The sequence below is a fragment of the Delphinus delphis genome, chromosome 7, assembly GCF_949987515.2.
Source record: "Delphinus delphis chromosome 7, mDelDel1.2, whole genome shotgun sequence".
In the NCBI taxonomy this organism is placed as follows: domain Eukaryota; kingdom Metazoa; phylum Chordata; class Mammalia; order Artiodactyla; family Delphinidae; genus Delphinus; species Delphinus delphis.
In genome coordinates, this window is record NC_082689.1 from 28,754,093 (window position 1) to 28,780,472 (window position 26,380).

The 26,380-nt window shown below is 40.6% G+C and overlaps 1 long non-coding RNA gene across 1 annotated transcript in view; it reads left to right on the forward strand.

Moving 5' to 3' along the window:
* Positions 1-26,380, forward strand: part of LOC132428409 (uncharacterized) — a 184,438-nt gene that overhangs the window by 61,043 nt on the left and 97,015 nt on the right. Inside the window, exon 3 of the long non-coding RNA XR_009520113.1 lies at positions 10,431-10,529. This is a non-coding gene — a long non-coding RNA (uncharacterized lncRNA). The remainder of the gene's footprint in view (positions 1-10,430; positions 10,530-26,380) is intronic.

Below are 26,380 nucleotides of genomic sequence, written 5' to 3' on the forward strand. Positions count from 1 at the left end.
TTTGTCATAGGGAAGAAGGGCAGAGGAGCGTTTGTGGGCTATGACATCAGAGCGTTCTTGGGTCTCATCACTGCTCCTTCCCTTCGTTGCTGTGTCATGTGAAGCCAGTTCCTTAGTCCCTCTAAGCCTCAAGTTGATCATTTACAAAACAAAGCAATTTTACCCACCACACGGAGTTATTATGAGGATGAAATAAACTAAAATAACTAGCAGTTGTTATTATCAATGATACAGGAAGCGCTTCCCACAAGGAATAAGTTGAAGGAGCTAACTCCTTTTTTTTGAACTGTGACTGCTAAACTTTATAAAAGGTATCGGTTGCATGTTTAGGATAGTGGGATACCGTGCTGGATATTATCTGTCTACTGCCCAGGTCCACTCGCCACCCTTCCCCAGCCTGCTCTCTGCCGGTGTGGACTGCATGGGGGGAGACCCTGATTCCCTGGCTTCTGGATGGATTCAGACAAGGGTGGCACTGACAGGTGATCAGAAGGTAGGAGAACTGAGTAGTTGGGGGTATTTATTCATCCTGCTTGCTTTCCAAGGGGGTGCGGTCCTCACCTGGAGGCCATAGCTCTCAGGTCCTAGCCCCTCTCTGCAGTTCTGCTCCCCCTGACCCCCACCTAGGGCTGGATCCCTGACTCATCTGGTTACCACATGGTTAGCCTTCTAGTGATCTGTTGCCCTAAGGTTGAGATTAAAATGGTTTGATTGTGTTAATTGTATCTGGAAAGAGAATAGGTTTTTAATAAATTTTGAGCTATGCAAAAAGCAGAATTTAACAGAGACCCTGAGAGAGGGCTTTAGAAATGCTTGACACTCAGAGTTTGCTCTCTAGGCAAACCGTCAGACTTTGCTTTTTCCCCTGTCCTCCTGTAATATTACACGTCTTCATGTTAAGTGCTAGCATTGTCAGAGGAGCACTCAGAATAAGTAATGCTACTCAGCGAGTCACAAATGGAATCCATGTCAGCCAGTGTCGTGAAATGGATCTATAACTGGCTTTTTGTCCCTCAATTTGAGATGATCTAATTCAATTTCTATGATTTATGGCTTGAGAGAAGACACTTTCTGTCCCCCTCCCGAATTTTATTGTTCCTCTCTTACTCCCAAATTTCCTGAGATCTGAAGGAAATTCTTTTCTGAAGGCAAACTGGAGCCTGTTGCCACTGCCTAGCATTAATTATAATCACTTTGTTTTACTACTGCTCCTAACACAAGAGATCTGAAGTATCACTGAAACTAATCTACGTCTTTGGTATTGAGATGCGATTTCTTCTGTAGGAAAACCCAGTGATTTTTTTTTAGACAATGGCTGTGCAAATCATGAGGACGGTGTGAAAGTGATGGGCTGGTCTGATTGCTGACATGAACTGCTAATTTAAAGATGATGGACTGGGCCTCCCTGGTGGAGCAGTGGTTGAGAATCTGCCTGCCAATGCAGGGGACACGGGTTCGAGCCCTGGTCCAGGAAGATCCCACATGCCATGGAGCAAGTAAGCCCGTGGGCCACAACTACTGAGCCTGCGCTCTACAGCCTGTGCTCTGCAACAAGAGAAGCCACCACCACGAGAAGCCCGCGCACCCCGATGAAGAGTAGCCCCTGCTCGCCGCAACTGGAGAAAGCCTGCATGCAGCAACAAAGACCCAATGCAGCCAAAAATAAATAAATAAGTAAATTAAAAAAAAAAGATGATGGACATAGTGCTCAAGTAGCTACTGTAGTGAACGATGTCCAGCCTAGATCCCTCTACCAGCTTGGCACAGCAACCCTTTCTCCAAAGAATTGCCCTTGGCTATCAGGAGCCTCTTTGTGGGAGGTTTGAAGACACAGGGGCTAGAGAAGTGTATGTCTTCTCCACCCAGCCTGTAGTAAAGGATTGACAGGATGGGTACAAAAGACAAAACTCCCTGCTTAAAGGGGTACACCTCTGCAGGGGCCTCCCCTCCTCCACTCTTCATATCTCCTCTTCCCCAGCCTGCTTCCCTCACCTCCTGACAGCTCTTTTGTTTACCATCCTCGGTAAATCACATATCCCTGAATTCCAGTCTCAGGCTCTGCTTCAGGGAGCTCAGCCCTTCTCCCAATCTTATTCTTTGAAGACATGGTAAATGTGAGAGGTGGATAGAGAGAGGTGCTCGTCCTCTTACGTGTAGGTGGTTGATTTGCCCACGGCTGCTTCTCAGGATGCCCTCGGAATAAATAGATGCCATCTTGATGACTGCCTCTGACACGTCTGTGGACAACAACAGTTGTTTGAGTTCCAACTTTCTCCAGTTCTGAGAAGATTTTAAATATTCTCACCCTAAATCTTAGATTTATTGTCTTGGGATAGCTTATGTCACCAAAATTCTTGAGTCATAGAACTGTTCGCTATTTGTTCAGCTGAGAGCATTTTGCCAGATCTTTCATTCTTGAGCCTTCCATTGTAGTCATAGGTCCATGGTGTTTTTGATGACTCGGAAACATAGTCTTGGACCATCTGGGCACCTCTTGCTATTCCTTTGTGGGAAGTGCTCTCTCCCTTCCTCTTTGCCAAATCAAGTCCCTCATCACATGGAAACCACACTCCTAAAACCTTGTCTGAGGGACCCTACCCTCCTCTGCTACTCCAGCCATTCCTGCCATCCCCCTGACATCCATCATTATAATTCCACAGAACTATGCCCAAACTTAAGGCACCTATAGCTTTGCTTTATTTAAAAATTTAAAAAAATTGTGATATAATGTACATAAAGGGCACACATCTTAAGTGTGTAGTATGATGAATTTTTACATGTGTTCTTTCCCAGGAAACCACCACCTGGATCGAGATCTAGAACATTTCCTGCACCCTATGTGCCTCCTCAATCTGTTATCATCCACCAGCAGTAAGAGGCAACCACTCTTTGACTTCTAATGATAGATTAGTTGTGCCCAGTCTTGAACTTCATATAAATGGAATCATCCAGTGTAGATCTGTTCACTTTCACTTGTTAAATACATGTGAGATTCATCTACATTGTTTGTTCTTTTTTTTTTTTAACAGCACTTCTTGTTGTTTGTTTTTATGTCTTACTATTTTTTATGTTTTGCCCTGTATTCCCTTTTACCTTGCATACCTCTTAAAGTACGGGCTGTGTCTTTTATATATTTAATATATTAACATATTGTGGACATTTAAAAATATTACACAGGTGAATGCTGACTAGATTCCGGTTCATATGGCTACTTAGTGAAAGCAAGCTTTTGTCTTCTCTCCCTGGTTGCATGGCATGTGTAGCTGAAATAGTTGTATCTGGGGCTGAAGCATGTTTTACTGTAAGAATAATAGCAGTAATAAATATTTATAGGACCTTTATCTGAGGGGTTCAGAGTGATTTGCAGTTTCTAGTTTATCTTTTCACTTTCTTTTAGAGTTTGGCAGGAAAGCCATTGAGGTTCTTTTGCCGATGGGTAAACTAAGATGCTCTGAGGTTAAGCCACTGACCTCAAGTCCTAGAGAACATTAGTGGCAAAACTGATGGTATAATCTAGTTTCAGCTTACTCTCTCTCTTGGATTCAATCCCAGGCAGCTCTCATCCCTGGCAAGTGTTTTAGGATTATTCGCATGGAAAGAGATATATTAGTATAACCACAAATATCAGGAGAGGTTTAAAGTTTTGGAATTCTGTTATTATTTGAGTTCATATTATGGTGTTGTCTCATTCTATGTATGTAAGGGTTGATGGCCTGTCTTTAAACGTATTTTGTCCTCTACCTTTTGTGTTGCTTTTTATAAGTGTTGCTTCTACATAAATCAGATACAGGATATCATAAATTAACATTCACCAATACATGCATTTGGAACTTTTCCACATAAATAACATACAACAGTGAGTTTTCACAGGAAGAGTTTGAAGACACAGGGGCTAGAGAAGTGTATGTACAAGTTTTGAGAGGACTTGTGAAACAGTTTAAAGTCAAATCCGTCTCTTCCTTTCTTGCCCTAAGGTTGGATTTTGTTTTTATTCATGTTGTTTGGTCTGTGCTTTGTTGTGCAGGGGAGGAAAAATATCTTTCCCTTCTACCTTTCTGGATTTTGGCTGGGACCCCTATAACAAAAGACAGATGAACAAGAGAAAAGCATAGACACTTATCTCATGTAAGTTTTATGTGACATGGGAACATTCATAAGGGAGTGAAGACCTGAAGAAACCGTTAATGCTGAGTGTTTTTACCCTAGGTTTGATGAAGAGTGGAGAGTTGTAAAATGTGATAGGACAGAGGGGTATGAGTTAAGGGTGGTAAATGGGGGGAACTTAGTGAGGTTCAGGTTGCTCTCAGCATCCCTCCATCTTTGGAGGTAAGGATGCTCCTTTCCTCAGGGAGGACATATTTGGGAGGGCATCTCTCACATGACCATCTTATTACCTGCTTTGGGGGAAGGTCAGAAAGTCCTTCCTGCACCTGCTGTTCTCAAATTCCTTCAGCTTAAACTATCCCATATGCCAAGGTGCCATATTTTGGGGTAGCACGTCCTGAACCTCATCATTTGGTATACTGAAAGCTCTTGATATCTTCAGCATTTCATTGCTTCTGTATAAATGGACTGAGATGGGAATGTCTCCCAATTTTTAACTTCTTTCCATTTTTCTTAACCAACCCAAATTCATGACTGGGATAGTTGTAATTCTTAACTTTTAGGGGGATTTAACGAGAAGTTTTAAGAATAACAATATAATATGGCAATCGATCCCCTGACTTTGAGCTCCGTTTAAGTGTTTCTGATTCCTCAAGCTCAAATCATGAAAGCACTGAAGTAATGAATAAATAACTCTTCTTGCAAACGCACACACTGTAGTGATTAACAACATGGCACATATTAAAATTCAGGTAATTATGCTCTTTCTCTGCTTTGAAAAGAGCTCAAAATGCTATGTAGGCACTGAGTCCAGGAAGGAAAAGGCTTTACAATCTACTTTGTTCATGAGATGCTGTAACAATAAACAGAACTGCTATTCTGGAAGCATCTGTTAAGCCAATTACATGGCAAGTTTTCAAGTTCTAGAATGGGTGGATTTGCAATTGGTGAAAAATTTGGTAACCAAGAGAAGACAGGATCTAGAGAAGAGGGCAGGTGATGAACAGAGAATGTGTGGGCATGATCTTGATGGTGTCTATGTTTTATTGAAACCTGGAAATTAGACACTTTTACGTGTAATATTTTTTTTTTCTTCACATAACAGTTCCCAAACAAACAGTTAAAGTGGTTTCAGGTGATTAAAGCAATATAGAAGATTAGTTTTCTTATGTATAATCACCTTTGCTTCTCCTTTATTGATGAAAAGAGCTTTTCTCAGCGGGTTGTGTTATCTATTTTAGATGTTGCCTGATCTTGTTTTTTAAATGGAAATCAGCTTTTTAATCTTTTTTAATGTAAATTTGATAGCCTGTACCAGCAATTATTCTGCTTTGTTGCAGCTCCCTCTTTAGAACTGTCTCTGTTTTATGTTTAATTGTCCTAATTGTCCAAATTTGAATAAACCTGGAGAACAGCAATGGAGATCATTACTTGTTTTTAAATTTACAAAGCGGTTTAAGCACTCCTTCCTGAACTTCCCTTTAGTTCTTTACACTGTTAATTATGATCTGGCAGATTGGAAAACCTTGTTATTTTCCCCAGAGCTTCTACTCCAAATTATAGGTTTGTTTATTTTTGTTTTACTACTGTATATCAGACTTCTCCTTCTCATGAACATGATAAAAAGCTCATCAGAGAAAATTTACATTCACTTTTTAATCAGTGCAGGATTTTAGCAAGGGGGTATCTACATGAAGAGGTACTTTCTGTACTCTTAGAGGTTGGAACCAGTAACTCTAGTCCAGGAAAAGGAATTAATCCATTTCATCTATCCATCTATTATCCATCCATCATCCATCCATTCATCCATCCATCCATCCTTTTAGCTTCCAGTCTATCCATCCACCTATCCATCCACCTAGCCATCAATCTTTGGAGGGCTTGAACTGGATGACACATCAATTCAATGAGATTATGTTCTGATTTAAGAGTTTTTAGAAAATAAGTAGATTAGATTCTAGGTCAAAACTGACTGAATATTAAAGTTGATTTTGTGCATAATTTAATTGGAGGAAAAAAAACAAAAGAAGATAACCAAAGGAAGTCTTATCTCTGTTTAGGGAGGTTCTTGCAGCCTGTGGTTTTATGCTTTGGTTCAGATCAAGGCCTTGGTCAGGAGACAGTGCACTTGATTTAGCAATTGAGCATGAGGCTCATCTGTGTCCACACATCTATGTTCCACACACTGTCTCTAGCAAGACATTTCTTTTCAATCACCATGCTAAAGAGAAGTCACCTTCATAGGCTCACTCAATACCTAGAGACACTTGGAATGAACAAGGAGGTAGGTTAATTTTTGGTCAATCTGGCGTGCTGCTTGGGTGGCATCAGGTATCAGTAAGAGAAATCCTTCATGTAATGTAGGCAGTCACATATAGATACATAGCTAACTAGCTTAACTGATTTTTGTGGCTAGAATTGCCTAAGGAGACAGAGCCTTGGGATGACCTTGGGCAAGACACTAAAACTCTCTGAGGTTAATTTCACCCCCTCCCCACCCCAATGGGGCCAAGGGAAGGAGTAATTTTTCCGGGGTGCAATATATGGAGAACAGACTAACGTCTCAGTAGTTTAAAGAAGCTCCATTATCATACACAAGGGCAGATCAAATGAAAATGAAATGTTCTCTCATAGCATCTCCAAGTTTCAGCAAGTGAATTCTAGTCATGCTTTGTATTCACAGACAGGAAATGTCTATTCAGAAGGAATGAATAATAGATAACTACTTTCTTTGCTTTACACCTAGTTATAATTCTACAACTAACATAATTTTAAATGAGTTCCTTTCCTCCCAGGGATGTTTCATATTCGAGTTACATACTATAGCCTCAAAACTCAACAGCGTGAAAAATCAAACAGCTGGGGAAAATGTATCTTTAATTTTCCTACCAATTTACCACCCCCTGCCCTCTTGTTCCAGATTATCTGCCTGGTCCTTAGGCAAATGGTATATTCTAAGTCCCTCTACTCTCATAAAGATGATGGACCCCAGCCAATCTTAGCTCCAGTTTTTCAGATCCAGTTTTTATTTGCTGGGGTTTAAAACCAAGGTTTACCCTCACAGTGGTATGTTAAATACCTCATTTGCTGAATCATACCTGAAATAAATTTAACAAAATTGTGTTTGAAATTGCATGTAGTGTTCATTTTTAGTGTTATATAGTTCACGAGTAGTAATTTATGTTTAGTAGGAAGTAGTAATAAAAACTTAGCCTGGTTTATAAGAATCGTAGATTATCTTGTTATATAGAGTATATTACTTGTAAGAAGAAAGGGAATCAGGGTCAAGGAATAACATAACGTAGACTGGGAGGAAATCATAGGCATAATTTTATTAACTGTTCATTAAAGAAGTGAGGGAACAACGGTTCTGAGAGATGCAGTGACTTGTTCAAGGTCACACAGCTGGTTTGCTCCAGAGTTGGCCCCAAACCTCACAGTTTTTGGCGTCTGGTCGAGCACACTTTCCATCACAACATGCAGCCTCTTAGTTTGTTGGTTTGGGGTCAGAACTATAATTAACACAGGGTAGGAAGCCTAGATTATGGAAAAGTTGGAGGGGAAATCTAATGAAAATCAAGCTTTTATGAAAGTCGTAGGCAGTCAACCTGTTCTATGATATATTCATGGTGTCCAGCTGCAAGTGGAGTTTGGCCAGTGGCTCTTCTTTCCTCTTTGACCTCCAGGTTCTCTTCCTAAACAGGTGATTTAAGAGTCTACAGTTAGTGCAGAAATTCTAGCAGAGTGAAAAAAGTAATACAGCAATAAATAACTGTAAACAAAAAAGTACAAAAATAGTAAAAAAAATTACAGAAGAAAGTAATATAGTAATAAAAGTAGTACTTTTTTCCAAGAATTCTGATGTGACATGATGAAGCAGTGGATGGGGAGCACGCATTCCCCATGACAAAAAGTTTAGCCATTCCCCAGAAGTTTAGCCATGACAAATTAGGAAAAGTAGTGTTTGGTGTCAAATGATAATATAAAAGTATGGCAGCTTGACAACCAAGATGGCACGAATACAAAAGGGGCAGGATTTAGGACTCTGATGGAGATCCACTGGCCACACAGATGGCATGAGCATGGGATGCAGCAGAGCCCTAAGGGATTGGAAATGAACACCAAGCCCACACAGAATCCTATTTAAATATATACACGCAAGTATAATATGTGTATGCATATATATGCGTACAGATATGCACATGGGTTTTTGTTCCCATTCCACAGGGTGGGATTCATTAGTTATATTTATAATATCCATTGATAAATAACATCCCCAGGAATTGCCCGGGATGCCAAATGGATCTCATTAACAATTACAGTCAAGACGCTAAGAGAGGCAGGCTAAGAAGTACCTCTTACAGAATGGCTCATTCCTCCCAGGTTGGGATATCCATTACCCCTTTCTTCATCCCTGCCTACTAATAACCAGTGTCTTCTCACAAGATCCTGGTCTACTGACTCTTCTGTCTTGATAGACACTCTTGGAGAAGGTCCTATGATTATGTTATGTCTGTTAACATCTGTATAAAAATTATTTTCCAATATCTCTGTTCAGTGGTGATTTGTGGGGAGGGAGACCACAATAAGGCTGATGTATGGCCCTAGTGACACAATCTCTCAGGGGATCAACTCATTTGAGCCACCACATTAGAGTGAGGACGCTGAGTCTTTTAAGTACTCCTAGACACGATCATTCTTTTGGTTATTGACTCACGTGATCAATTCCAGTTGACAGCCGAATGTCATCATTTTAATTTATCAGTATATATAATTTTACATTTATATATTAATTTATAGTTATATTTTAATTTCTACTGAATTATTTGCATTCTCTATCCTGAAATGTCCCATCCTGATATCATCTTACCTGGAGGTGAATTTAATCAGAATGCTGACTGGTGAGCATAGAGTGAAAATTGCTTTGGAAGGAAGTTTTATGTAAACTCTAGAAAAGCCCGATGAAATATCCATACTCCACAACTGAATAGATGATTTGATGACCAGATCATGGAATCTCAACGTTTGGTACTCTTTTACCATCAGAAGTATGAATTCCTTTGGAGTGGAGAAAGTGGTGAGGAACAAAATTGATAAGCTATATGTAAAAGAATGGTCCCCCAAAGATGTCCAAGCCCTCATCCCTGGAGCCTGTGAATATACCTTCTTGTATAACAAAAAGGATTTTGCATCTGCCGCGAAGATTATAGACATGGATTATCCAAGTGGGCCCAGTGTAATTCCAGAAGCCCTTCAAAGCAGAGAAGATTCTCTGGTTGGAGTCGAAGACACGTGGTAGAATCGGAGACAGGAGAGGGAATCAGAGAGATTCCGAGCATGAGGAGGGTTTGAAGTGCTGCTGCTTGTACTGAATGTAGGAACCACCTATGAGGCCTGAAGAGAGGCCTTTAGGAGTGAAGGGCAGCCCTTGGCTGAGAGCCGTTAAGCAAACAGGGCCTCAACCCTGCAACCCCAGGGAACAAAATTCTAACAACTTGAATAAGCTTGTGGGCAGATTCTTCCCTAGAGCCTCCAGACAGGAAAGCAGCTCGGCCCACACCTTGATCTGATCTGTGAAACCTAGAGCAGAAGAGCCAGTTGAGTCATGCTCTGCCCAGACTTCTGATCCATGAAGTTGGGAGATAATAAATGTTTTGTTTTGAGGATTGTTTTAAGCCTTTAAATGTGTGGTAATTTGTTGCTTTAGCAGTAGAAAACCGAAACACTATGTTAGTATGTTTAAGTTCAATCTAAGAAAAATCATCTGAGAAAAATCGTACAGTTGTGCATGTGAACACACACCCCATAACAGAATTCAAAGGAAAAGGACAGTGAAGTACGAGGTAGGTCATTCAAACACCAACTGTTACCTGTAAGATAATGAAAAGTAAACATCTGGTTCTTTGCATAACTGTGATCAAAGGAGCATAATGTGTTTTGCATACATTTGGAGGAAAACCAACTGCATCAGGATTTTCATCAAGGGAGGATTGTACAGGTGTCAAACCGGGGTCCAGGACACTGAACCACTCCCTATGTTATAATGACAAGGAGATAGATGTACAAATCTAATCTGGGTACGTAAGTAAGCTGTCATAGAGTGCCCAGCAGAAGATACAGACCACCTCAATCGGCATCCTGGGTGGGGACCATGGTGAAGTCAAAAGAAAGAGGAAAGGGAGAAAGACTTTTCTCTGGGCCCACTTTTCATGCTTATCTCTCATTTTCCGTTGACACACTTTTGCCGGCCTTTCCTCCTGGTTCCAGTGTTGGGCATATGATCCAGGGCTGACCCATCCATATATTTTTTTTCTCTCTTGCCATAGGGATTGGTTCAAGATGTGGCCAAAAAGCAGTCCAAAGGACACCAGGACTTTTCTGGGAAGAGTTGCAAAGGCTGTCTTTCCACTGGTGTCACCAAACTGGTAAGATGAATGCTCAGATTGTTGGAGGTTCTCTTGCCGTCTTGTGGGAAGAGCATACCTGGGAATGAAGTCAACACAGACAAAGCAGAACTGAGAAGATGGGGCAAGACAGATAGCTGAGTTTTTGAGCATGTAGATCCAGCTGAGCCTCTGGATTTTACTCTGGACTTTTTCAGTTGCTTGGTTCTTAAGTAATTTGAGGTGGATTTTTGTCCCTTGACATACAGAGTTCTGGTAAAACTGTTTCAGTTACCATGTCACTGCAGATGGTTTGCAAATCTTATTACCTATTATCCCATTTCAAGTTGCCTTTAGAGTATCTACACTGGAGGCAACATTGGCACCAAGATTTGAATGTGTTTAAAACCGAGCTCATCATGATCTTTACTCTTCTCTGACCATTCTTTATGTCCCCTTGGCCATGCCTCTTCTTCTGTTAGGGTTAGAGACATGGGAAGGGAGCCTGTTTCTCCTAGTAAGCATTTCTTTACTCCTGCTTTTGTTAATGGCTCTCCCCTTCTTTGGGTATCTGCTTGTCCCACACTCCACATGGATTCGGTGGCTCTTCCACCCAGAGTTAGTGCACTACCCTTCTGGAAACTATAATTGACCCAAGGATGGGCACATGACCCAAGCTAGTTTTTAAGACTTGCACCTAAATAGTCCTGACAAATACATTGTCTGCCATCTCCTCCTCTGCCTACCTCCAATCAGCCTGCTCCATTCTCAGATCCTATAGTTTTGGGAGTTATTTTTCTATTTCCCTTATTTTCTTTTCATCTAAATTGACAACACTTTTTTCCTAATTATACAAGAAATAAATGTTTAATGTTGAGATGTAGAGCATATAAATAGGTATATGACAGAAAATGCAATTCACTGCCTCTAAGGGTTCATATGATTAGATTGGGCCCACCTAGATAATCTATATCCATAACCTTAATTACATCTGCAAAGTCCCTTTTGTCATAGGGAAACAGATTCACAGGTTCCAGGGATCAGGGCTTGGACATCTTTGGGGGGCCATTCTGCCTGTTATATATAGCTTATCAATTTTCTTCCTCATCACTTTCCTCACCGCAAAGGAACTTTTGATGGTGATAGGGTACTGAATTTAGGAATACCATTGTCTGGTCATCAAAGCAGTGTATTTGGCTATGGAGTAGGGATACTTCATTGGGTTTTTCTAGAGTTTGCATAGAACATCATTCCAAAGTAATTTTCAGTCTGTGCTCACCAATCAGCATTCTGATTACGTTTGCCTCCCAGGTAACCTGGTATCAGGAAGGGATTTCCCAGGATAGAAAACACAAATAATGGGGTCAGTAGAAATTAAAATATATGTTAAATGTAAGTGTAAAATAATAAATAAAGTATAAATATAAAATATAAACTATTATCTATAACTATATTACATAAAATTTTAATCTATAATTAGGCCATTGGCCTAGTATGCTGACATTTTAGTTTATTTCCTTTAAGTTAGTTTGCTTATATATTCATCTATTTATTCAATTTTATTTTGATTTATTCTTTTTTTTTTTTTTTTTTTTTTTTTTGCGTTACGCGGGCCTCTCACTGTTGTGGCCTCTCCCGTTGCGGAGCACAGGCTCCGGGCGCGCAGGCTCAGCGGCCATGGCTCACGGGCCCAGCCGCTCCACAGCATGTGGGATCTTCCCGGACCGGGGCACGAACCCGTGTCCCCTGCATCGGCAGGCGGACTCTCAACCACTGCGCCACCAGGGAAGCCCCTATTTTGATTTATTCTTATCTGATGCAATCAGAACTCAGTGGTTGGTCAGTTCATTAAAATATTCAGTTAACTTGATGTAATGGAAAGTAAATTAGGTTTACAGTAGGAAGATCTCAGTTACTTTGAGCAAATTATTTAAGTGTTACATGGTAGAAAGATCCTGGAATTTGGAGCCAGAAGATTCTGTGTTTATATCCAGCTCTGGAACTTTCTGTGTAGCCTTGAGGCAAGTAACAACCTAACTGAGCAAATGAGCATCAGATTCTTTGTCTATGAAATGGGGCTAAGGATACTACCTGGCAGTGTTGCCACCTAAATCAGTGATAATGTGGGTAGAGAAGATATTATTATGTCTGACACATAGTAGGTACTCAATAAATGGTAGCAATAAGTAACCTTACAGTCTTTCATCTGTCTTTTGATGTAGGGCTAAGGTCTTTTCTTTGAGCCTGAGTCTGCTGTGAGAAGGCTGCAAAGTCTTTCCTACATAGAACACATCCATAATAGGCTACAGTTTCCCATTTTAGGCTGTTTAAAGTGGAGTGAGAACTTAGAGCAAAGCAATCTGAGTCAAGAATTCTAGAATTTTATTTATTTCCCCCATTCTTTTGTGATGTTTTCCACATCTAATTGATAACATTTCCCCCAATAACCTTCCTTTATTGAGTCTTTCCAATGATTCAGTCAAGTTTTTATAAAAACTCTCTTCACAGACACACTTCACTGGTTTCCATAGTTGAATAGAGTATATGATTATAATAACAAATACAAGTGGCATTAACAGGTTTGGGAAAGTAACTGACTTTAGATAAGGATAAAGGAATTCAATTTAGAGTAGAATCACAGAGTCTCTTAGAGAGGAGTATACCAACACAGGCTCATTCATTCATTCATTTAATCTTTATTTAGTGACTACTACATGCCAGGCACTGTTTGCCAGACACTACTATATGCTGGGCTCCTGAGGGTACAGAAATGAACAAAGCTGACAAAAACCTTTGCCCCTCTTGGGTTTCCATCTAGTGCTAGCATACAGTGTCCTGGGACATCAGTCAGCACATTTTACAGAGGGATTAATGCCATCAGTTAATGAAATAAGTTGGTCATTTAAAAGCACTCTTTCAGTATTTCTGTATTTTCCCTTTTTTAAATACTCCTGCTTAACTTGAAGTGATTTCAAACCCTCATTCTCCTTTATGCCTTACGTCTTTTCTATTGTCAACTTCTCTCAGATTTTTGTCTGCAATGTTTCTTGACAAATAACAGTAAAGAGCCACCTTATGAATCTCTCTACCCCAAATATTTTCCTTTTCAATGCGTCGCATGAGTAGATGCTAGAATCATAGTCTTTGGGAAATATACTCACCATCGCACTCTGAAAGAGAAGGCTGGTTTCATGGGCATTTGACCTGTGTATTTACACAGGGCTCAGGCTCAGAAGAGCTCCACACTTGGTTTAATGCTCTCCTGTCAGTCTTGAAATTTTTAATAATTTTTGAACAAGGGGACCCACATTTTTGTTTTGCTTTGGGCTCTGAAAATTATGTGGCTGGCCTGCCTAAAGATCCTTATTTTCTCACTCTATTAAATCCAAACTCCTCTGCCTACCCGTTAAGGTGATTGCCCACCTTCCCGTCTCAATAACCTCTTATTTTAACTTCTCCTTGATGGAATCTTTGTTTGAGATTAGCCAGACCTGCTGCCCTTGCATAAAATCGGCTCACTTCTGCAACTGTGTTGTGGCTTAATCAGCTCTTTCTGATGGGAAGGGGCCCTGTGTTTTCTCTGCTCCAACCTGAATCTCCAAACTTTTATAATCTGACTCAGAACTCCCCCCCCCAACCTGAGTTTGTTTCCTCTCAGTATTTATGTAATTATGAATTTAAGCTTTCTAATAAAATAACCATAATAGCTACTCCACCTTTAGTGTTTACTGTGGGTCTCCCTGGCATGGAACTAAGTGCTTTGCATTCATTATCTCGTCTTTACATAGACTTCTGTGTTCTCTCTTCAGTTTGGGGTATGCTTATTCAGTAAGGTCTGACTCTCTATGTAGACCACGTTTTCTGAGCCCACGGGTCATGTCTTCCGCATTCATTTGCACTCTCTCGGCACCATGCACATGGTGTTGGTGTAGTGCCAGGTCTCTGTGCCTGTTGCCAATTGACTGACAAAATGTTAATAAAAGCTGAAAGTTTAAAGTATTGCACTTCTTTCATCTACTGATTTTTTTGCAGCTAGCTGTATCCTAGGAAGACTTTGCTGGCCTGAGGAATTTAAAAAGTGGTCTGTATCATAACTTGAAGTAATTGTTCTTGTGATTGAAACTAACAACTATATAATGCCTGCCAGGCATAATGTCAAGACATGATTTGATTTCAGGTTAAATTTGCAGCTAAGTTGATTTTGCAAAACATGCCCACATGTGCTCAGGCCATATGAATGTCCTCCCTACCTCCATTCACCCTCAAAAGTGCACTTGTCCGTAGAGCTGGATATCCTTCACTTGTTGGAATATTTGACCCTGTGCATTTAAGGCTGAGGCTTCCAAGACTCATTAGAAAAAATTGTTGTTGATCAGCGTCTGCCAAATGTAAAATGCCATATTCAGATGCCTTTAGGACGTCCATAAAAACAGCCAGAAATAGGGCCATGGTATTTATCAAGTCAAGGGAGACTCATGCCTAATAACAGTGAGTTGTTTTATGCTGTTAAGAAATGAGCAGACCTGTCAGGAAAATGTTCAACATAAGCTAATGTCAAACTTGCTGGAATAACTTACACACTGTGGGGTTCCCATCTGTGAAGTCGCTGGGGAGGTGGCTGCTTCCATGTGATTCTTCAGATTTGTCAGTTAAATTAGATACTCAAGGGCAAAACCAACAGACAGGGGCATTGTGGGATGCTCCTGGAGGATTCAGAATCCATAAGCCATGAGTAGGTCCCATTCACAATTTTGTTCATGCTGATACTAGGGGTCATATCAGTTTTATAGGAAAGCAAGGGATAAGAGAGCAAGCCAGCAGGTCAGCCTTCTTGAGACTATCAGTGGCAATATGCCCAATGCATAATTTGTATGACTGGAGAGAAGGGAATGGCTTTATTTTGTTTTCCAGTAGGAAAGTCCCAGAATATGATGTTGAGAGAAGAGTTGGTAGGTTTTTAGGAATTAGATGTCTTTGCTGTACCAAGCCAGGCTTCTATCAAGAAAGTTATATTTATGAGAAGCTGATCGAAGTTTTACTAATATTTCCCCATGACACACTGATCTGAGGATAAAACTAGGATACAATAACAAAAAGAAGAGCAAGTTTCTGTTTTGACCTCCTTTAGCAACTGTAAGGAAAGCAGCCATTTCATATATTCTAGTTTATTTTTCTCCCTCTTTTTCATTGCCTTCCCTCTCCTCGCCCTCACCATTCTCCACTAGAGGGCCTTCAGAAGATCATGGGTATGGAGTAAGGATGTCCTGCCTATGAGAATGTAGAAGGTATATTAACATACTACTCAATACTGTCTCAACCCACATCCCTTCCTCCCACCAGTACTGATCTAAAGTCTTTGGACCAACTTGGTAAGGCTCAACTCTTTCTTCTTTTAGGGTAAGTTATTTCCCAGGAAGTTCCTTGAACCTTAATGAAAAAAGGCTCCTGGTGAATTTACTCCATTAGTCCCCAGATCCAACCCCAGATCCAGGTATGTCTGGATTGTAGGATGAACACTGAGTCAACTGAGAAAGCTCCACTGCACCACAGCAGGATAGCATCTCAATGGCTTCAAGATTTAAATGTCAGATGGTGGAAGTCAAATATTGTCAGGACAATCCCAAGTATTTTCCCGTATGATCCTCAGAAGCAGACCCTGAGACAAGGAGTCAAGTAGAGATGATATTTTTGAGAGATGAGCCTAGGAAACACTGGTAGTGGAGTGAGTAAGTGGGACAGGAAGGAACGAGGCCAATAAAGGGTGCATTATCAGGCTAGTCATCACTTTGGGTAACTGGAGCTTGTTCCGCCTAGGAACCCTGGAAGACAGTGTAGAATATACCTCAGAACTATCCCAACTGAGAGTTGAGGAAGCTGGGATGTGTATCCACCAAATACTCTCTGTCATTTGTTGATTCCAGGGGCATCAACCCTCAAGCACTTTAGGCTTGTCCTATAGGAGACCCATCTCTTGAAACCAGAAAACCTAAGTAGAGAATTGCAGATATTTGCAGTTAGCATCCTTTGATGTGTAGAGGTGAGTGGATATGGATAGGCACTGACCCAGCCTGTTATTGCGAGTGGGAAGCAGAGTAATTAATAATCAAGTTCAGCAGAAAAACCACTTTTTGGTGGTTTTCCTATCAGTGCATTAACAAAGCTCATCTCAGACAAAAGAAAACTGGGAGACTGGCAAGGGAAAACTAAAATACTTACAGTTTATATAATTTCTGCAAGGTAACTAACACTCAACTTGCTATTGGGTAGGTGTGCAGGAAGTTTTAGCAAGAGAAGAGAAAACTGATCGGCAGATGGGCTCAAAGAAATCTGCTTGTACAATATACTTTGAAATTATCCATTGTGGGCTTAATCTCTTTGCACAAACCCAAGAGTCCTTTAGCTAATTCCTTTCCCAATGAAGGAGGCAATCAATGTTCTTTCAGGGGAGAAAATTACTAGAGAGCCTAGTATGTGTTTTGATGCCCTAATGAGGCACTATGAATTACCCAACCCAAACCAATTAAGTTTTAGCCCAGATAGAGGGCTACTGAGGAGATGAGGACACAGCATGCATTTAGGACAGAATTAAGTGCTCCCATAGCCTGGAAACATGCTTGGGGGAAAGCCAAACCTTGTAGGCTCTCTGCTGTCCTTAAAGCTGGCAGTAAAAATGTGATCCAGCTCAATGTTAGCTTTTGACGCTTTTGCTTCTTTGGCCTTAAATTTAAAAAATGTCTGTAAAACATAAAATATGTTTTGAACATTACATAAGGCTATTAAGGGAGGGTGAATCATGAAAACCTGGTATGTCAGAGACAATAAAGTAAGCGAAATGAACTACCGCTGACTAGCTGCTTGACCTTGGGCCAGTTGTTCAGTCCTTTCTTGTCAATCAAATAGGAAATTATAGCCCAATAATGTGGTTTTGGATTGCAGCTCAATAAGCAAGCTCTAATCTCTTGGTTACGCCTTACTGTACAATGGGAAACCAAGCACTTATTTTCATTTCAATGTGATCTGTTCCACTGGACTGTGACTTCCTAAAGCACCCGCCACAATACCTAGCTTGGCTTAGGGACTCAGGAGCTATGTGTTGAATAAATGTGAAATGAATAGTGGAAAAAGTTATTTCAAATATTATGGTGCACCTAGAAATATGTGAATAAACACACCATCAACACAAATAACTGTTTTAAAAAGAATGATGAAATTTGAATTTTTATACAGTCCATGTACATCAGTGGGGCAGAGGAAGCATAGCAGGAGGGTTTCCATTAGTGAGAAGTGTGTTGTGTGGTGACTGAGACACAGTCTTTGGAGTCAGGCAGCCCTGGGCTGGAATCCTGGCTCTGCTACTTGCTAGCTGTGTGTCCTTGTGCAAGTTACTTTACTTCTCTGGGTTTCAGTTTCTTCTTCTGGACTTTATAGTTTGTAATAAGGATCCTGTAACCTTGCAACATCTAGAAGGGCTTGAGGAACAGTATATTACTTAAAAGAGCTCAGTCCAAGATGCTTATCATACATACACACAAAGTCCAAAGTGAGGTACAAAACTTCTTCTATTGGGGCAGCTTCCAGGTGTCTGCTCCTCTGGTGAGATGGGGCTGGGAGATGCTCTCCTCAGCTCCTTGCCTGGGTGGGCAAGTCAGGCTCTAGGGCTGGCAGAAATCCTCATTTGAGGGTCCCAGCGTGTTCCCCAGTCAGAGTGCTGCAGCTGAGTGGAGTGGCTGCTTGGGACTACTGCTTGGGGGCTGCAGAAAGACTTGTTGGAATCTGACAGGTTATCACTTTGGGATCATTGGCCAGCTGCTCCTGACGTGGCCACATGAAGGCTCTGAAGGCTCAGACTGTCCCAGTCTCTGAACTGAAGACAGCAAACACTATTAGCATATCTCTCACCACCATGAATATAGGTATTTCAATGAAGAGTATCAGGAGGACATCTACGAATCCCAGACTGGCATGTGCAAGTTCTAAGGAATGGTGGAATAACCCAATATACCTGGGTGACCTTTGGAGACAGCTGAGACACAGCTACAACAGGGCAATGGCAGACACCCAACTCATAGCCCATATTCTCCAGCCATGTGGCTGACAGGGTCTTGGTGCTCTGGCCGGCTCTCAGGCCTGAGCCTCTGAGAAGAGAGAGCTGAATTCAGGACATTGGTCCACCAGAGACCTCCAGGCCCCACGTAATAGCAATCGGCAGGAGCTCTCCCAGAGATCTCCATCTCAATGCTAAGACCCAGCTCCACTCAATGACCAGCAAGCTCCAGTGCTGGACACCCCGTGCCAAAAAATGAGCAAGACAGGAACACAACCCTAGCCATCAGCAGAGAGGCTGCCTAAAATCATACTAAGTTCACAGACACCCCAAAACACAACACCAGATGTGGCCCGGCCCTCCAGAAAGACAAGATCCAGCTTCATCCACCAGAACACAGGCACCAGTCCCCTCCACCAGGAAGCCTGCACAGCCCACTGAACCAACCTTACCCACAGGCAGACACCAAAGACAATGGGAACTACGAACATGCAGGCTGCGAAAAGGAGACCCCAAACACAGTAAGTTAAGGAAAATGAGAAGACAGAGAAACACACAGCAGATGAAGGAGCAAGATAAAAACCCACCAGACCAAAGAAATGAAGAGGACATGGGCAGTCTACCTGAAAAAGAATTCAGAGTATTGATAGTAAAGATGATCTAAAATCTTGGAAATAGATTGGAGAAACTACAAGAAATGTTTAACAAGGTCCTAGAAGAACTAAAGAACAAACAAACAATAATGAACAACACAATAAAATAATTAAAAATTCTCTAGAAGGAATCAATAGCAGAATAACTAAGGCAGAAGAACAGATAAGTGACCTAGAAGATAAAATAGTGGAACAACTACCGCAGAGCAGAATAAAAAAAAAAAAGAATGAAAAGAATTGAGGACAGTCTCAGAGACCTCTGGGACAACATTAAATGCACCAACATTCGAGTTATAGGGATCCCAGAAGAAGAAGAGAAAAGAGAAAGGGACTGAGAAAAAAAATTTTTTGGGGGGGGGGTGGGTACACGGGCCTCTCACTGTTGTGGCCTCTCCTGTTGCGGAACTCAGGCTCCGGACGCGCAGGCTCAGTGGCCATGGCTCACGGGCGCAGCTGCTCCGCGGCATGTAGGATCTTCCCGGACTGGGGCATGAACCACGTCCCCTGCATCGGCAGGCGGACTCTCAACCACTGTGCCACCAGGGAAGCCCTGAGAAAATATTTGAAGAGATTATAGTTGAAGACTCCCCTAACATGGGAAAGGAAATAGTCAATCAAGTCCAGGGAGCACAGAGAGTCCCATACAGGATAAATCCAAGGAAAAACATGCCAAGACACATATTAATCAAACTATAAAAATTAAATAAAAAGAAAAATAATTAAAAGCACCTAGGGAGGAGCAACAAATAACATACAAGGGAATCCCCATAAGGATAACAGCTGATCCTTCAGCAGAAACTCTACAAGCCAGAAGGGTGTGGCAGAACATATTTAAAGTGATGAAAGGGAAAAACCTGCAACTGAGATTACCCTACCCGGCAAGGATCTCATTCAGATTCAACAGAGAAATTAAAATCTATACAGACAAGCAAAAGCTAAGGGAATTCAGCACCACCAAACGAGCTTTACGACAAATGCTAAAGGAATTTCTCTAGGCAGGAAACACAAGAGAAGGAAAAGACCTACAATAAAAAACCCAAAACAATTAAGAAAATGAGAATAGGAACGTACATATTGATAACTACCTTAAATGTAAATTGATTAAATGCTCCAACCAAAAGACATAGACTGGCTGAATGGATACAAAAACAAGACCCATATATATGCTGTCTACAAGAGACCCACTCAGACCTAGGGACACATACAGACTGAAAGTGAGGGGATGGAAAAAGATATTCCATGCAAATGGAAATCAAAAGAAAGCTGGAGTAACAATTATCATATCAGACAAAATAGACTTTAAAATAAAGACTATTGGAAGAGACAAAGAAGGACACTCCATAAAGATCAAGCGATCAATCCAAGAAGAAGATATAACAATTGTAAATATTTATGCACCCAACATAGGAGCACCTCAATACATAAGGCAAATGCTAACAGCCATAATAGGGGAAATCAACAATAACACAATAATAGAAGGAGACTTTAACACCCTCTTTCACCAATGGACAGATCATCCAAAATGAAAATAAATAAGATAACACAAACTTTAAATGACACATTAAACACGATGGACTTAATTGATATTCATAGGACATTCCATCCAAACAACAGAATACACTTTCTTCTCAAGTGCTCATGGAACATTCTCCAAGATAGATTACACCTTGAGTCTCAAATCAAGCCTTGGTAAATTTAAGAAAATTGAAATTGTATCAAGTATCTTTTCCAACCACAACGCTATAAGACTAGATATCAGTTACAAGAAAAAAATTGTAAAAAATACAAACACATGGAGGCTAAACAATACACTACTAAATAACCAGGAGATCACTGAAGAAATCAAAGAGGAAATAAAAAAATACCCAGAAAAAAATGACAAAGAAAACATGACAACCCAAAACCTATTGGATGCAGCAAACACAGTTCTAAGAGGGAAGTTTATAGCAATACAGTCCTAACTCAAGAAAGAAGAAACATCTCAAATAAACAACCTAACCTTACACCTAAAGCAGTTAGAGAAAGAAGAACAAAAAGACCCCAAAGTTAGTAGAAGGAAAGAAATCATAAAGATCAGATCAGAAATCAGTGAAAAAGAAATGAAGGAAATGATAGCAAAGATCAATAAAACTAAAAGCTGGTTCTTTGAGAAAATAAACAAAATTGATAAACCATTAGCCAGAGTCATCAAGAAAAAAGGGAGAAGGCTCAAATCAACAGAATTAGAAATAAAAAAGGAGAAGTAACAACTGACACTGCAGAAGTACAAAGGATCATGAGAGATTACTACAAGCAACTATATGCTAATAAAATGGACAACCTGAAAGAAACGGACAAACTCTTAGAAAAGCACAACCTTTTGTGCTTTTCTAAGCACAAGCCCTGAAATTGAAACTGTGATTAAAAATCTTCAAACAAACAAAAGCCCAGGAACAGGTGGCTTCACAGGAGAATTCTATCAAAGCTCTAGAGAAGAGCTAACACCTATCCTTCTCAAACTCTTCCAAAATATAGCAGAGGGAGGAACACTCCCAAACTCATTCTATGAGGCCACCATCACCCTGATACTAAAACCAGACAAAGATTTCACAAGCGAAGAAAACTTCAGACCAGTATCACTGATGAATATCGATGCAAAAATCCTCAACAAAATACTAGCAAACAGAATCCAACAGCACGTTAAAAGGATCATACACCCTGATCAAGAGGGGTTTATCACAGGAATGCAGGGGTTCTTCAATATACGCACACCAATCTATGTGATAAACCGTGTTAACAAATTGAAGGATAAAAACCATATGATCATCTCAGTAGATGCAGAAAAATCTTTATACAAAATTCAACACCCATTTATGATAAAAATCCTCCAGAAAGTAGGCATAGAGGGAACTTAGCTCAACATAATAAAGGCCATATATGACAAACCCGCAGCCAACATCGTTCTCAATGGTGAAAAACTGAAATCATTTCCTCTAAGATCAGGAAAAAGACAAGGTTATTCACTCTCACCACTATTATTCAACATAGTTTTGGAAGTTTTAGCCACAGCAATCAGAGAAGAAAAAGAAATAAAAGGAATCCAAAATAGAAAAGAGGTAAAGCTGTCACTATTTGCAGATGACATGATACTATACATAGAGAATCCTCAAGATGCTACCAGAAAACTACTAGAGCTAATCAATGAATTTGGTAAAGCAGCAGGATACAAAATTAATGAACAGAAATCTCTTGCATTCCTATACACTAATGATGAAAAATCTGAAAGAGAAATTAAGGAAACACTCCCATTTACCATTGCAACAAAAGAATAGAATACCTAGGAATAAACCTACCTAAGGAGGCAAAAGACCTGTATGCAGAAAATTATAAGACACTGATCAAAGATATTAAAGATAGTACAAACAGATGGAGAGATATACCATGTTCTTGGATTGGAAGAATCAACATTGTGAAAATGACTCTACCACCCAAAGCAATCTACAGATTCAATACAATCCCTATCAAACTGCCAATGGCATTTTTCACAGACCTAGAACAAAAAATTTCACAATTTGTATGGAAACACAAAAGACCCCAAGTAGCCAAAACATTCTTGAGAAAGAAAATGGAGATGGAGGAATCAGGCTCCTGGACTTCAGACTATACTACAAACCCACAGCAATCAAGACAGTATGGCACTGGCACAAAAACAGAAATATATATCAGTGGAACAGGATAGAAAGCCCAGAGATAAACCCACACACATTTGGTCACCTTATCTTTAATAAAGGAGGCAAGAATATACAATGGAGAAAAGGCAGCCTCTTCAATAAGTGGTGCTGGGAAAACTGGACAGCTACATGTAGAAGAATGAAATTAGAACACTCCGTAACACCATACACAAAAATAAACTCAAAATGGATTAAAGACCTAAATGTAAGGCCAGACACTATCAAACTCTTAGAGGAAAGGATAGGCAGAACACTCTATGACATAATTCACAGCAAGATCCTCTTTGACCCACCTCCTAGAGAAATGGCAATAAAAACAAAAATAGACAAATGGGACCTAATGAAATTTAAAAGCTTTTGCACAGCAAAGGAAACCATAAACAAGATAAAAAGACAACCCTCAGAATGGGAGAAAATATTTGCAAATGAAGCAACGGACAAAGGATTAATCTCCAATATATACAAGCAGCTCATGCAGCTCAATATCAAAAAAACAAACCACCCAATCCAAAAATGGGCAGAAGACTGAAATAGACATTTCTCCAAAGAAGATTTACAGATTGCCCACAAACACGTGAAAGGATGCTCAACATCACTAATCATTAGAGAAATGCAGATCAAAACTACAATGAGGTATCACTTCACACCAGTCAGAATGGCGATCATCAAAAAGTCTACAAACAATAAATGCTGGAGAGGGTGTGGAGAAAAGGGAACACTCTTGCACTGCTGGTGGGAATGTAAATTGATACAGCCACTATGGAGAACAGTATGGAGGTTCCTTAAAAAACTAAAAATAGGGGGCTTCCCTGGTGGCGCAGTGGTTGAGAGTCCGCCTGCCGATGCAGGGGACACGGGTTCGTGCCCCGGTCCGGGAAGATCCCACATGCCGCGGAGCGGCTGGGCCCGTGAGCCATGGCCGCTGAGCCTGCAGGTCCGGAGCCTGTGCTCTGCAACGGAAGAGGCCACAACAGTGAGAGGCCCGAGTACCGCAAAAAAAAAAAAAAAAAAAAAACAAAAAACCTAAAAATAGAACTACCGTACGACCCAGCAAACCTACTACTGGGCATATACCCTGAGGAAACCATAATTCAAAAAGAGTCATGTACCAAAATATTCATTGCAGAACTATTTACAATAGCCAGGACATGGGGGCAACCTAAGTGTCCATCAACAGATGAATGGATAAAGAAGATGTGACACATATATACAATGGAATATCACTCAGCCATAAAACGAAATGAAATTGAGTTATTTGTAGTGAGGTGGATGGACCTAGAGACTGTCATACAGAGTGAAGTAAGTCGGAAAGAAAAAAACAAATACTGTATGCTAACACATATATATGGAATCTAAACAAACAAACAAACAAACAAAAAAAGGTTCCCTAGCAGCAGGACAGGAATAAAGATGCAGACGTGGAGAGTGGACTTGAGGACACGGGGAGGGGGAGGGGTGGGCTGGGACGAGGTGAGAGAGTGGCATGGACATATATACACTACCAAATGTAGAATGGATGGTTGGTGGGAAGCAGCTGCATGGCACAGGGAGATCAGCTCGGTGCTTTGTGAACACCTAGAGGGGTGGGATAGGGAAGGTGGTAGGGAGACGCAAGAGGGAGGGGATATGGGCATATGTGTATACATATGGCTGATTCACTTTGTTATACAGCAGAAGCTAACACATCATTGTAGAGCAATTATAGTGCAATAAAGATGTTAAGAAAAAAATGACCACTTCTTCCATTCGGTTTGCTTTTTGGGTCTACTGGGTCCATTTTGATGGGTATCAAAGCAGAGTTATTTTCCCGATCTCTTTCTCTCTCTCTCTTTTTTTTTTTTTTGCGGTTCACGGGCCTCTCACTGTTGTGGCCTTTCCCGTTGCGGGGCACAGGCTCCGGACGCGCAGGCTCAGCAGCCATGGCTCACGGGCCCAGCCACTCTGCGGCATGTGGGATCTTCCCGGACCGGGGCACGAACCAGTGTCCCCTGTAGCGGCAGGCGGACTCCCAACCACTGCGCCACCAGGGAAGCCCCTAAGTAGGGTTTTATATCTTGTCTACCTTCTTGAAATGTATGCCCATTTCAGGGCTACTGGTATGTGAGTACCTTCTTCCAGAGGAATTCCACAACCCCCTTCCCAGCCCATGACCATGGAAATGATAAACAACTGCTTGTTCCAGAAATCCTGGGAACCATTCTTTTAGGTCACTTTACATAGAGGCTACCCATGGGAAAGCTTTTGAAAAATATCTATTTAATCTTCTATTATGAAATAATTAACTACTTAGTTTGCTCTTTTGTTTATGAGTTTCAAGAATTTTAGCAGTGGAAGGATCTTAAAGCAAATGTAATCCAACTCCCCTTTACTTTAAAGAAGAGAAAATGTAAACTTGGTTTGCTACAAATCCTTCATATCTTTTTTTTTTCTCCTTCCAGTATTTCTGGATGCCAAGAGCTTTGTTTGGGGGGAAAAATCTAAAAATTACATGCCTGTAGACTATTTTGTGCAGACTGATATTTAAAAAAATTCCTTAAGATAAAACAAAATTCACAGTTGAAGTTATGTAGCTGCTTCGTGAGGTAGTGACATGGCATAATGCTTAATATAGCTTATTTTTATTTATTTTTTTACACCCATGTAATAACAAAAAGACACAATGACATCGAGAGCCATAAAGCCAAACAACTGTCCCATTTCATTTTACAGCACAAGGTGGGGAAAGGCACAATTTGGTATCCTGACCATTTTTATAGGGGTTCGGAGACAGGTTAGACATGTCTGAAATATGTCCTTCAATTCTTAGAACTCTTTCAGGCATTCCTACTGAAGGATGTTCCTTGGAGAAATACTCCTATAAATACAGGATGTTTTCATTACTGCATGTGGTTGATTCAGCCTGTTGGCTACATGACAGTGAGAAGAACTGCCTGAGAAACGACTTCATATAGACCACGTTCAAACAGTCCCTAGAGCCCCCCGGATTAGAATGACTCTAGTGGGAGTGCTTGGAAATGAATGTTCATATATCATTGGGGTCTTTAAAAAAAGGTTTAAGGTTCTGTAGGCTGTCTCCGTTAGTGCAGTGAAATGATGGAATGATAGCATGTATGGAGATGAATTTCTGCCTATGAAAATTTTCACTTCTTATTGAAGAAAGCTACAAAATCAGTAACTCAGATAGAAAGACAACAAAAGAAAACAAATCCCCCACCCCCAAACCAAAACAAAAAACAAACCCATGCAAGGAGAGTGCAGGAGGATTTATTTGGGAACAAATAGTAAATAATGGGGGCATATATTATTGGTTCAATTTGGGTGTTTTCTTTAGGGCTGTAGAGTTACCTGCCAATGGAGTGGAAGCTGGGCCTTTAGAGCATTGTATGTTATTTTAAATAATAACAATAATAATATCCCATGTTTATGCACCTCCTTACAATTTTCAAATATTTTAACTTCTTTTTTGAGCCCCCAAATAATCTTAGA